We start from the raw sequence: 15081 nt of genomic DNA on the forward strand, positions 1-15081 counted from the left end.
GATGTCCAAATCCATGTGACATCAGCTGCAGGTTCAAAGGTTAACTAAGAGGTTAACTTAGTCTTAGTTTCCAGCTCCTCAAAAATGTTTCCCAGTGTGTTCTTGCATCCCTTTATATTTCCCTGTCAAGCCTAACTTTCTGGAGTTATGCATCTTTGTGGTTGAATCTTGGCAGAAGAGGTGCTAGCTGTCAGCTTTGACACATTCGTATTGCACAATTTATCTATGTGGCATAAATAAACTCATTTGGAGGGGTTGGGGAAGAGCAGCATCATGGTGACAATGTCGTCTCCCATCCAACACACATTCATTCAAACATATGTAGATAGTTAGGTCCCATATCGCTGTAGGCATGCTTCTCTTTCTCCCTCACACACACATTACACAAAGTGCATAAGTCAGGGAGGACCCTTCCAGCTCAACTGCTCATCCCATGTGTTTATATAGCCCTCTTAGAATTTGATTCTACGACAAGATTATGAATAAATCTAAATGCATTGCCTTATTAGAGCACTGGAAAAGAGGAGATTGGATTTGGAAGTCATCCATTTTTTCTGATGAAGAGTACCAAAGATAGCTGTTTAGCACAGGGGGGCTTTTGTCCTTGCAGCATGTTGCAAGACAGACCTTAGAAATCAGTACAGTGGTACCTCAGGTTAAGTACTTAATTCGTTCCAGAGGTCCGTACTTAACCTGAAACTGTTCTTACCCTGAAGCACCACTGTAGCTAATGGGGCCTCCTGCTGCCGCTATGCTGCCAGAGCACAATTTCTGTTCTCATCCTGAAGAACAGTTTCAGGTTAAGTACAGACCTCCGGAACGAATTAAGTACTTAACCCGAGGTACCACTGTACCATGTGCATTCAGATGATAGACCTTTTTGTGCATGTTCTGAGTCCTCACTCATTTAAATGGGGGACATTGATACACGCATGCAAAGGAACCTGTGTGTAGTTTGGCTCAGTCCCTACTATGGAAATTGGAAATGGGGGAAGTCTATGAGCTCTTGACCTGGAACCCATCACTGCATCAGTGCACCTGGATAGGGATGTTTGCATAGAGGAATTTCAAATGATTATCCACTCAGCTATATGGCTTCACACCAAAAGATATACATATAGTTGGTCTCCATATATTTTGGACTTAAAATGTGGAGTTTTGAAGGTCATTCTTGAAAGATTAGTTGTACGTTGCTGATATGGTACACTTCAACAGTTACTTTAGGAAAGCTCTACTTTTTTTTTTTAAAGGTTTTGGTTATTTTATTTTTTTGTACATTGTGTTTCCCTGTGACTCATATCTACTTCACATGTTTCCCTCCTCCCAATACAGCCAATGATTTAGAATCCATAAAGCAAAATTGATATAGATCTATCAGTAAATCATGGGGCATGCTTGGAGCTATTGAAGTCCTACACTATTAACGTTGTCCTTTCCTATGAAACTGCTTTTCCCAGAGAGTCCCTCCCTAAAACAGACTCTTCTGTTCATCCTTCCCAGGCCAATTCAATTGCTCAACCCCATAGGTAAGCTTCTTTCCAGCCCTCCAGGATGGACTCTTGTCTGCCGTTCCACTGCTGAGTTCTTGATGTCTTTGCCAAGTGAATCAACCCAGCCCACACCAGGAGGCAACTGCTGGCACCAAATTGCTCTATAAAACACCATTACCTGATTTTCTCCTTCTGAGTCACTGTGGCTCTGGGCCCCCACATTGTGGGCTCAAGATCCCTAAAGGACCTACCACAAAACATGCCTTTAATAAATTTTCCTTTATTTAATCACTCTATTTACAGCCAAAATGTGCTGCTTCCCTATGCAGCTGGCTGGCTGACAGAAATGTTTCCAGCTTTATCTTACTGTGAAACAGTATTCTTTCAGATGTACACACGTCCTTGCTACACCATCAGAATGCTAAGAATATTTTATTTTATTTTAGAATGGTTACCGGATTGATGATGCTAACAACTTTGCGAAAGAGCAATGGACATCTATGTATTAGGGGGGATTCAGACCACTTTTGTATTCATTGTTTTTTAAAAAATCAAGTGACTATTGCAATTGCCACACAGTCAGGACTTTCGAAGCTTTCATTAGATAGCAAATGACCTCAAGACAGACTTAATCTCTTAAGAGCAATTTCTGCTAATGGGCAGCATATTCTCTGAATCCAGTCTTGATGAACATGCAGTTTTAAGTTAGAACTATTATTCTGTTTCTTAGCTCAACTGCAGCTCAACTCACCCTTGTAAGCATTACTTCTGCTTACTGTGAATATTATGCTGAACACTACATTTAATAATCTAGGTCTCAGTTGACTCATTCTAGAGCTAAGTACCTCAAAACAATTATCTTAATTTGGCTTTTTGTTGCCTATTGTCAAAGAGATGGCAGAAAGTGTTGCAAAATTAGGATCCAGATTGTAACACTGATGTACCACCCACCTCAACAGCTAGTAACAAAAGCTCAAAAGTATAGGGATTTATGGTTTTCTGGGAGTAACTGACTCCCATCTCTTAACTTGAGGACTACCCGAAGATATCTACTTGACACATGGGGTGACTGATGCAATCAGATAAGGGAGCATTTTGTTTCTGCTCTACTAACTGGAAACTACTCCAGGTCATGCACGTTGCTGCTGCTTAATGACTACTCTGTGGCCTTTAAGAAAATTAGCAACATATCTGATAGGCTTCTACTTTGCAGAACTTGCACTCAATTAGGTGCCAAAAGACTAATCAGCAAAGCCAGGGAGTTGCACCTATGACTTTAATGGCTTTCTCCACCCAAAGGGCGAGTCCACATTTATGCACCAGAGGTGTACTTTCAAAAGCATCCCTAGAGTGGTTGCCTGCCTTGTGAGTAAGAAAATTGCTTTTCCTTCTGAGTCACGAGCCTGGCAACTGTCATGAGTACCAACAAGCAAAGCACCATGCTTTTTTCCTTAGTAGTATAGAGCTGAAAACATATGAATTCTAGCAAGAGAATCAAGAAAACTCATCATCACAAGCCAGAATTACTGCTTCCTTTTATGAAAGTGCTGTCTTCCCTTTTGATCTGCCTCTTCTTACTTTGAGAACATGTACATACAGTTCTCAAAAAAGCAGGTTATTTCACATGTGATTACCAGTTCAACCCTATTATCTCTATGGTCACACTCACCCTTCCTTAGATGGGATGGACCTCTTTGGAATAACTATGTGGACTGAGCTTTAAATGACAGATCCGGTATGGAGCTACAACACCTCTTGACAGTCATTGTTGCTCAGTGTGCATGAAAACATGAGATGGTTAATCTTTTATTCTGGCTTAACCTGAGGTCCCAGCAAGTGAAAATTGATGAAATATGCCTGTTCCACTTTCACTCATTGCTCCCAAACATCAGGGTTGCTTCCCGCTCAGTTGGGAGAGCACACATTTTGTCTATAGGTGGTCTCAGGTTTCAAACACCGGTCTTTCAAAAAAAGAGGACTGGGAAAATGACCTATCTGTGATCAGGAGAGCTGCGGGTCAGTGATGACCACAGGTAACCAAAATGGCACTATCCAGATATTGTGGGCTACAGTTTCCAACATCGCTGGTCATTGGGCCACACTTGCTGGGGCCAATGAAAGCAATGATTTGCAATATCTAGGGGGGCACCATGCTGGCTAGACAATTCTGGTGCAGGCAACACTGAGCCAGATGGACCAGTGGTCAGACAGGGCATAAGGAAGCGTCCTGTGTTCTACCTTGACTTCTAGTAGAGCTGCATACAATTGCCACTTATGGTTTCCCCATAAGAATTAATCCAGTGGGATAGGGCAGTTGCTTATTAAAGTTGATGTGAGGAGTAGAGCCAAGCTGCAACCTGACATTTGGAGATATATGGATTTGGGGGAGTTATTGTGAACTGTGGGACAAAAGGAACTCTTTCCCCTGACATGCTGGATACTGATATTCAGGTCCTTTTCTCTTTCCGTTTTTTAAATTTCTTTTTAAGAAGGAGTGCTCAATGGTCTGTGCTTTACCAGCAACCTGAAATATACAGTATAGGAAAACTACTGCTCTTTGATCTGGCTGAATGTATAAATCAGACCTAGGCTGATGCAGAGGGTCCTTTTTGCTGTCCCTTTGCAAAGCCAAGAGGATGGAATCTCGCATGGGAATTCTCTCTGGGAGCATGGAGATAGGTGGGACTATTCCAACTGTTTGGTATGTATACATATACATTTATTGTATACATATATTAGGGATACCATTAGTACTTCTAAGTGCACTTTGCTTTGAACTTGAAGTGGAACTTACAGCCCGATCTGAACCCTGTTTCCTCGGAAGTCAGTTTCATTGATTGTAGTGGGGTCTACTTCTAAATAACTGTGCTTAGCATTGCAGTTTCTTTCTCATTACCGGGACTTTTGAACACCACAGAACAGGAAGGGTGGGGGGAATTAACTGACTATATAATTGAAATAGATGGCTGCTTCTTCTCCCATTCCCCTTGTCTTTCTTCCTTTTTAGAAAGAACCTAATGCTAGAATAAGTTGCATGCACAGCATTAAGTGTACAATCATAATACATGACAAAGCAGCAAAATTCCTGACTGTGTCAATCACTGTAGCACCACATATATTCATTTTATTCCACTGGGAGAAGCCCAGCTTTCGAGTGAGAAATCAGATGGATAATGCAGCTACGTGGAAAACATCCAATGCACGAAGGAACCACTGTTTGATTAACTGGATATTGAGTGATACAGAAAACAATATGAAACTGAGGTTGAGCTTCCTGGTTTAATTGGTGTTTTTGGGGACTGCCAAAGGAACAGTCTTCACATTCCAGCCACTAGTCACTCTCAAATCATTTCTTAAATTTTGAAGTTACCTGGAACAGAGCTGGTTTGCTTTGCGGCAATGACATTCTGAAGGCGCAGCAAAGTATGTGACAGAAACAAAATTGAGTTAAGGAGGTGATGTTTAGTGTCTCTCTGGGCTCTATGGGCTGGCGTCTTGCCAAAGCTAAGCCTAAATAGGTTATTCCTTGTTTAGTATCACAAAAAAAGTTTCTCTACATTATTGCTCTATGCCGCCACCGTAAGCCATTTTCTTTGGGTGATAGGGTAACTCCTACCAGCAGTATTATGGGGGCCACTTTCCTATGGCTTCCTGTCCATTGGTACCATTTGTATCCAGGAACCAAGTGGATGGGTTCAATGAAAGAGCTGATTTCCCCTCGGTTCTCAATTACAAAACTGCCACCACTCACATGATTTCCTGGCTACAAGTGGATATTAAGTGGAACATAGGGAGCTGCCTTGGGCTTATACTGAGCCAGACCACTGGTCCACCCAATACAGTTTTGTCAATGCTGACTAGTAGTGGCTCTGCAGCATTTCAGCCCTATTTACAGATGACAGGGATTGAACCAGGGACCTTATGCATGGAAGGCAGAAGCACTACTACTGAGCTAATGCCCTTCTCCAGCAGAGAAGACCCAGGAAGGCAGCTCCCCTTTCTCTGCTGATAGCATATGAATCACTAGTGAGTCCTACTAATTTGGACTTATTTCCACATGAGTATGCATGGGGGTGGTGCTTCAGTTTCTAGTGGGTTGAGCAGCTGAGCTCTTATACTTTTACAGAATATATTTATTTAAAACCTTTATATTCTGCCCTTTCTTATAGAAAACACCTTAATAAACAAATTATTTTATAAAAACCTGAAAAAGCATTCCTTGTTCAGAAGACAGAATTTCATCCGGTGCAGGCTGTTATGTAGGAGTGAGAAAAAGCGTCACTTGCTGAAATTATACCTGTTTTCTTGTCTTTGTTTCTCAGCACCTTAATGCCTAAGGGCCAAGTGGGCTATCAGCTGACTCACTGTAATGAATTTGCTAAATAATAATAAAAAAATGTAAATAGCAACCACCGTAGGAGGAGTAACATATGAATTATAGGAGGTGGGGAGAGGGTTAATCATTTTGCTCTTTTCACTGCAGTCCTGGTGACCCCCCTCCCCAAAGCTGCTATTTGCATTGAACAGGATCCCCTTATTGGTGCTCCAGTATAGTACTCCAAGGGCCATTGAGTCCAACCTTCTGCAATCCAGGAATCACAGAAGTCATATCATGCTGCCCCTATGACCCCCATTTGTGTGACCCTTCCTCTCTTTTCAGTTCCCACCACCCATGGCTGAAAGCTGCCAACATTAACCCAGCCATAGGGGTGGGGGTGGAAGGGTTAAACAATCCCCTCTCACCCTCATGGTCTGAATGCTGCTCCCCCCCCCCCGGCTGCTACTTACATTTCTAAAACGTGCACATCAGAAAGTTAATGTCATGTCTAATTTGGTGCTAATTTTGTGCAGTGACACAATAAGTAATATTTTAAACAAAAGTGAAAAAAAAAAGAATATTGGAAAGAATCAAATTCGGAATAGCTTTCAACTGTTTAGCTAATGCTTTCTAAACATGTTTAAATGAGCTAGCTCATTGTGCAAGATGTAGCTTGTTTGGAAATGATATAAAGATCTGTATACTGAAATATATTCAGATCAGCTCCAAGGGTCACAGAAGCTGATAAATTAACATGCTATATGAATGATGTCATACTTCTCTTAGTTGCATCTCTTTATACTTACACATTTCAACAATTTTTCTTCTTCCAGATTATGAGATCCTAACATGTATTCCTCCCTGCTCTCCCAGCTTCTTTAGTTCTGCAGAAAGCTCACGTTTGCTATCATCTCTCAGATCAATAGGGGTGGTCTCAAAATGAGATATACATTTTGGTTCAAGTTTTGAATAATGAAGGTGTCTAGGTCTGACAGATATGCATCAAATATTCAAGCATCAGCAATTTTAATAGAAAAAATATATAATGGACACATTCTTGTTTAGGCACATGATTCCAGCGAGATATTGTAGATAGATAGACAGACAGATAGTATATGTATACACATACACACCAGAGTCCATAAATGTACTTCATGATGGTGGATGGCTTTGCATGGATCCAATGGAAAACTGGATCTAGGCTGGAAATTTGTTCCACAGATGCAACTGTATAATTTTGTGCATGATTTGATCTCGATCATTTTATTGGCATACACACAATCCTCAAAGCATCAGCATTCTACTTTATGAAATATGGTTCTAGACGTCATGCTTGTGGTGGGGTGTGAAATGTAGGAAATCTAGAAAATAAAAAAAATAGGTCTGCACTGGGTCTAGTCTTTGGTACTGAGAGAGTGAAGTCTTTTCTTATTCATAGACTAGAAAAATGCCTAGGTCTTTTCCATTAAGACTCTGCTTTCTTCTCAGTTGGAGGGCCCACATTTTCCATTGCCCTCTAGAATTTCTGGGATCTTCTGATCTCGCTTGCTGCCCATGACACTGCAAAGACCCCAAGGGCAGCTGCTGCTATGGGGCGGAGCAACCCTCACAACAGGTGTCGCTAAAGCTTACCTGGATGATGGTGAGGAAATGTATGGTGAGGTCGGGATGCACTGGCAGAGCCAATCTGGTGCTCCTGCTGCTGTGCCCATGCAGGCCTGATCTTTGCTGCTGTACCATGCCACATCCCTATCTAGGTGCCAGTGTTGGAAGACCGACTCCACCCATCCCACCACACAGGTAGCTACTGAAAGACACAGCGAAATGTTTACCCTGTAGAACCAGAGCCTGCGTAAAATACAGTGGTACCTCAGGTTAAGTACTTAATTTGTTCCGGAGGTCCGTACTTAACCTGAAACTGTTCTTAACCTGAAGCACCACTTCAGCTAATGGGGCCTCCTGCTGCTGTCGCACCGGCAGAGCACAATTTCTGTTCTCACCCTGGAGCAAAGTTCTTAACCCGAGGTTAGCAGAGTCTGTAACCTGAAGCGTATGTAACCCGAGGTACCACTGTTCTTTGCCCTATGAGCGAGCAGACTCTGCATTTTGGATTAGGCTCCCCGTGTTTGAAACCCACAGCATGGCAGCCTTAATATCGGCCCTTGCCCCTTTGCTTCCCATTGCCTGAATGCCTGCACTGCTCTTCAATGCCTTATGCATCATGGTTCTGATGGCAGGATTAAGACAGCCTTGCAGAGCTTGACAGACCCCCTGAATTCCAAAGGCTTTAGAGAAGAAGCTTAGACTTTGTAAACCCAAGGTTGTCTCAGTACTGCTCCAAGGAATTAATGCACAGTTCATAAGAATATACAAAGTTGCCTTACACCAGGTCCATTTAGCTCAGTATTGTCTTCCATGGAGGTAGGGTTCCCCCAGCCTTACCTGAACCTGCTAGAGATCAGAAATGGGATCTCTGCAGATGAAGCATATTCTCTTCCATTGATCTATGGCCTTTCCCAGCCATTGCCAGTTGTGTCCCTCACATTCCTTGGTGTCTAAAAGTGGGGAAGGGGTTTAAGTGATGTTCCTCCAGCTCACCTGTGTCAAGTACCATGTCTAACTCATCCTGAGTTAGGGAAGCAGCACGTAGTACCCCAAGTTCACTGTTGCCAAGCTCTGCAGACTTATTTTCATCTTAGGGTTGTAGCAAAGGAGGTGTTCTCTCTTGCCCTCCAGAGAGATGGCTACCAACCCAGAGTTGGGCTCTGTCCTCAAAAAGAACGAGGAAGGCGTTTGGTAGGGCACCTGCCTTGTGTGCAGGACACCCCCAACTTCAGTCCCTGACATTTCCAGGCAGAGCTGGGAAGGCTTCTTCTGGAGACCCCAGAGAGCTGCTACCAATCAGTGTAGACAATACTGAGCTCATTGGCCCAATGGTCCAACTTGGTATAAGGCAGCTTCCTCTGAAACTTTCCCAAATATACAACCAAGTGAGCATCCCATCAGTGTGGAAACCAATAACCTAAAATAGACAGCGGCTTCTACCAAAAAGAAAGAAAGAAAGAAAGAAAGAAAGAAAGAAAGAAAGAAAGAAAGAAAGAAAGAAAGAAAGAAAGAAAAAGTCCCATGTCATAATGTATAGTTTCCTTTCTTCAGATGATTTTAAAGATAATTGAATATGACCAGTATATGAGCATTTGGGCAAGTCTAAGCCTAAGGAACAGGTCTTTACAGAGAGTGTGTTTGGACAAGAGTGAACAACTCCCAGGGGATGTAAAAAGCCCCTTCTCTCGTTGTTATCTGTTTATAAATTATGAGTAGACTCCAGCTTCCAAGCACAGAAATCCCCCTTTTGCTTGCAGGTGGACTGCGGCAAATGCTACTGATGGCAATTGCATTCCTGTACTTGAGGAAACCTGAATGCCTGTTCTGTTCAGATTCTGCTCCTTCAGCCCCTTCTCTCCCCCTCCCCCTCCCCCCCACCACTGCCACCCCAAAGTGAATGTGAATACCTAGGAGCTGCCAAAGCCTTCACATTGTAATGGGGTTGGCAAGTTGCTCTTGCCATACTTAGCGTGATCCCACAGTGTGGCATGTCTTCAGGATTTTGGAGATTTGGGATGTGAAATTCATTTTCATTGCTTTAATTCACTAATCTGAGACTAAAAGGGTGTATTGGACATGCTGTGCTGAAAGCAATTGTGCATTTGTCCCCCAGGAGAATTCAGCTGCATGTGAAACTGAGCCCTGGCCAGGAAAGTTTGGATACAAGGAAATAGAAAAAGGCGATTTCCCTCCTTGCTCTTCTTCCAGACTGAAGGATTAATATCAATCTATTTTATACAGCCAACCAATGAGCACCATACCTAATGCTATTTTGCAGTCCAAACGGCCTGGGAAGACAGAGATAGAGAGCCTTTCCCTGGCTGGACTCTTGAAAGTCTACGAAGCTGATTCGGGAGCCTTTGTGTGGGCTGAACATAGTGAGAGAGACATAAGAAGATAAAGACAGTGTGTGGTGTAGTGGTTAGAGTGTTGGACTAGCACCTGGGTGATCAGGGTTCAAATCCTCACTTGGGTCATGAAGCTCACTGGGTGACCTTGGGCCAGTCACTCACTCTCAGCCTAACGTACCTCACAGGGTTGCTGTGAGATTAAATGAAGAGAGTGGAGAACAATGTACGCCAAGTAGAGCTGTTGGAGGAAAGGTGGGATATAGATGTAATAGATAGATAGATGATAGATAGATAGATAGATAGATAGATAGATAGATAGATAGATAGTTAGATAGATGGATGATACAGATAGCAAAGTTATGCTGTCCCATCCCTTGAATGTCCCTTGGGTTGAAGTTGCTTCAGGTTGAGCGTTTCCATTACCTGAAGTAATGGAGCGCATTACTTCCGGGTTTCGCAGCTCGTGCATGCTCAGACGCTCAAAATTACATCACGCACATGCGCGGACGCGGCAAATCATGACCCGCGCATGCGCAGATGCGGGTTGCGTTCACTTCAGGATGTGAAGGGGGCTCTGGAACGGATCCCGTTCGCATCCAGAGGTACGACTGTATAGTATTTTCAAAAGGGTTTCATTGCCCCCCTCCAATGGTTAATTAATGTTTCAACTCAGGCTTAAATAGGGATGGGTCAATTTCAGTTTTTCTTACCCTACCTCAGTCAGTTTCAAGTTCAATTTTCCACATCTCCACATCAGTTTGCAATTTTTCGTTTTGGGGAAAATGCCCTCATGAAAATTCACCAGCATTTTCATGCGAATTTCTGCCTGCCAATATTTGTGTGCAATTTTGCCCAGTATACACGCCTAATGACCTTTGATAGGTCATTTCCACAGAGGCATACATTTCTATGAACATTTGATACCCCAGTACATACATTTTTGTACACATTCGTTGGCTGGAGAGGAGAATTGCAACATTTGGAGAAGTGCGAATTTTGAAGGACGGCTGCATTTTGGTTCACACACTGCATTAGAAAGTGCAAATTAAGTAAGTTCATCTTTAAATACAAAAGGAATTGAATTTCCCTCCATCCCTAGACTTAAGGCTAGGATGCAAATGGGAACACATGTAGCAGCTGAGTGCACAGCCAACATCTCACAAGAGACTTCTGCTCAGCAGCTTTCCAAGGAAAACCTTGGGAGAATTGGGTGGAGGAATAGTCTCTGTGCAGTGGGTTGTATTAAAAATGCTTATACATATCACAGCCTTGGAGGACTCGGAAGAACTCTTTGGTGGTTGTGTGAGCTTCCAGACAGAGAACTCTAAGGTCGCATCCAGGATCCTTAACAAACAACAGCTCCCAGGATTCTTTGATGGAAGCCATGTGCTCTAAATGTATGATGTGGAATGACTTGAGTTCATGGAGGAAGGCTGTCCCAGGTGGCCCTCTGGGTCTTTGTCAAAGTTAATGTGAAACGAGTTTTGGCAGTTAAAGATCTGAGAGAACATAAGTTTCAGAAATGATTCACCTGGCAAAGTGTTTGCAGGGAGTTCACTGGGATCTACAACAGTGAACACAACAAAGTGGAAAAGAGTTGTCTTGGTATAGAGTTGTCTTGGTTGTTCCACGGTCAGGTGACCAAGGAGAGGACTTTCTCTGTGGCAGACCCAAAGTTGTGGACCTTCCTGCTCACAGAGGTGCCCCTGGTGCCTTCATTGTACACCTTTTGTTGTATGCTGAAGACACATCTCTTTACCCTGGCTGTTGACACTTGAGATATATATTTTAGGACCCACTCATGATTTTAAGTTGTTTTAAACTGTTTTTAACACTGTATTTAAAGTTGCTGTAAACCAGGCATAGGCAAGCTCTGGCCCTCCAGATGTTTGGGACTACAATTCCCATCATCCCTAGCTAACAGGACCAGTGGTCAGGGATGATGGGAATTGTAGTCCCAAACATCCGGAGGGCAGAGTTTGCCTATATGCCTGCTGTAAACTACCATGGACCTTGTGGTGAAGTGAGAGGTTATAATAAAAATCATCATCATCACTATCCAAGGCCCAATCAATTGTGGAATGGCAGTAAATGGCCATAGCATGTCTTACATTTTTATAAGCAAGCACATCTCCTTCACAGTTTATATGTGTTTTCCATGGCAAACAGCAGTTTGTGTGTATATGATGCATGTGCTTGAAACATACATCCCATCAGATGTCAAAGAGATAAAGAATTACCTGACATTCAGAAAACATCTTAAGGCAGCCCTGTTCAGGGAAGTTTTTAATATGTAATGCTGTACTGTTTTTAACACTGATTGGGAGCCGCCCAGAGTGGCTGGGGAAACTCAGCCAGATGGGCGGGGTATAAATAATAAATTATTATTATTATTATTATTATTATTATTATTATTATTATTATTACCTATTTGTACTTCTTCACCTGGTTTTTGTTCAGTCTCCCATCTAGTTGCTTAGTTTAACTCACGTTCATTTATTCCATTTATGATAGAGATAGTCTTTACTGGATGCAGAGACAGTATACATTCATTCCACCCGCCACCCACCCAATTTAAATCCTCTTACAGTCTGTAGGACTATTTGAAAATCCAAGCTTACAGTGGATGATGGAAACAAGACTTTTGTCAAAAGTGGGCACTGAATTCATAACTCTAATGGTCAGCTAGCGAAACATTTGCATATCTTTGCTGGTGGCATCCTTTGAACTTGACAATTCTCTAATCAACAAACTAGTGAGGGAGAATGCGTCTTGTAAGACTTGTGCAATCAACTCCCATAGGAAGCTGAACTTAAAAGCATCGGCTAAAATTGTGCAGCTGAATTTGCTAACTCCCTTTGCAGTCCATCATTTAGGACTCATTCACAGAACTGTGGTATTGTTTGACTCTCTGGTCAGCACCCATATTATTTTTTCAACACTCCAGTTCTAAACTGTTAGGATTTGCTTTCACTTAAAGGGTCTTGGATCGGGATGTTAGCCACTTTGCATTAACTAGAATGTCACAGAAATAATTTCTAGCATACACTTACTGGGAGAACTAATTAATTAATTTCATATAATGATTAGTGGGTAGAGTATAATGTCCTTGGTCAGCCTTTTTTGAATTAGTAAAATGTACTGGTAGTATATTTGGAGACGAAGGTTAAGTGCTCTATAATTAACCTGACTAATTTCAAATTAACCTGCTTAATTTCAAATGAAAGGTTTAGGTTAGCTTGTAAACATGTTATTATTGCCAGTAGCTTTAAACATAATATGAATCTAAAGAGAACTTTATGGGCCAGAGAAATTATGTTTTGTACAATCTCTGTTTTTGATTACTGGTCTAAATGCAGTAGTGAAACAACTAATTAGAAATGAAACAACCCAAAGCGTCGGCACATATTATTTGACATTTGCTTAGAGAAATTGTGTGTGTGCACGCGCGCACGCACACACACACACACACACCATTACGGACTTAAAATTGGCAATTCTTTAAACATATTAGAAAAGCAGTTTTGCTTAAAAAGCTAAAATATATTTTATATAATTTTTCTCTGATTTTAAAATGCCATTTGAAAGAAAAAGAAGTCTGGACTTCATATTTTTAGAAATCTCCACATTTATATATTTATTAAAGTTCTCACTGGTTTGGAGTGCCTTGTTTGGAGGCAAGAAGATATTATGATTACATGTACATAATAAAGCACAACTGTATACATAATCTTGAGACACCATGTTGAGGGCTGATTTAGAATAGTAAATAAAGACTCCTATTCAAAAAATGACGCACTCTCTGATAGTGAATATTACATGCATATATCAGGGTGCTATTCTTTAAAAACTAAAAAACAATACCCTAATGCATTTACCCTTGGCAGTAGCAGTGGTGAGTGGAACCCTATATTGCCAAGCTATGTATTTAGGATTTTAGTGTAAATGAAACTTTCCTTAGCACATCTGGAGATCGGAAGCTGCCTTTAGTGAAAACTAAACCCAAAAGACAATTCAAAATAAATGTCAATAATATTTAAGCCAGCAAGTCTAATTAAATAATTTAAATATATATTTGGAATATGAAACAACAGATAGATTGCTTCCATTGCCTGTCTTTGGCAAGCAGGGGAAAAAAATGAAAATGGTTCTCCGCCTCCCCAAGCATTTATGGGGGGAAAAATCCTCCTCTCTTCTAAAAAAACAAGCTGTTCAGATCTTGTCACAGAAAAAAACCAAAAGAAAAAACATTTGCACCAGTTTGTCACAGGAACTCCAAAAGTGTAGGCAAATGAGGAAGTAGTTGGCTAAAACACTGTTCCATAATTGTTGTTGGAGTGAATTCAACTCAAAATGGCACTCCTGCCTACTGTATTCTGAATAATAAATACAGGAGGGACCTCAAAGGGCAAGAGAATTGTTAACCTGCACATTTCTCGCTTTCCTTTTCTCTAATTATTGAGGAAATATCTTAGTGGGTGCCAATATATTTACCTTGGCATTTCTGGAGTTTCCCCCATAAATAGGAGGTGTATACGCGCCCACACACAAATGCCAGATATATATTCAGATCAAGAAAACATCCCATAAAATATGTACTCTGCAATGCAAAAATGATTTCAAAGATCTGAAGACAACCTTGATGACAGTCTGTATTACTGTTAAGTGCACTAAGGCACATCTGCAGAACAGACGAGAGACATATCTGTAAATCTTCTCTTGCAAGCGAAAGGTAAACGGTTTTCATTTGCCCGAAATAACGTGCGAAAATGTATCAGCAGGCTTTTTTTTTTTTAAAAAAAGGTATGGCAATGGATTTTACAGACATGCTATGTTTATTTACGTATCGTAGATCTAATAGTATTTACTTTTCCCCATTTACCCTGCATAAGCTGATATCTGGAATCATAGAAAATTGATCACCAGGTTTTTGAGGCATCACTCTGATGATACAAGCTTTGCAAACAAAATGGTGTCGAGGCTAGCAGAAGCAATGCTACTTGACTATTTTACAGTAGTTAAATCCATTAAAAATGATGCATGTTCTTTTAAACGACTCTTCCTTATCTACCCCTCTCATCTTTATAGTTAGGATTTAGAAGAATCATGGTGCTTAATGGTGTACTGGAGGCCTATAAGGGCTTGTTTTTTTAAAAAGAATAATAATAATTAAAGCAATACTCTGTCGCTAGTGCATTGTCCACCACAATAAGATAATGACTTCTCTAGCAAAACAGACAAGCAGAATGGTATAAAAATTAAACAAGCTATGTTTAGGACTCTACATCCCACCAATATTTTACTACGGTTCCAAATG

Source organism: Podarcis melisellensis (genome assembly GCF_964234715.1).
Source record: "Podarcis melisellensis genome assembly, chromosome: 1".
Lineage (NCBI taxonomy): Eukaryota > Metazoa > Chordata > Lepidosauria > Squamata > Lacertidae > Podarcis > Podarcis melisellensis.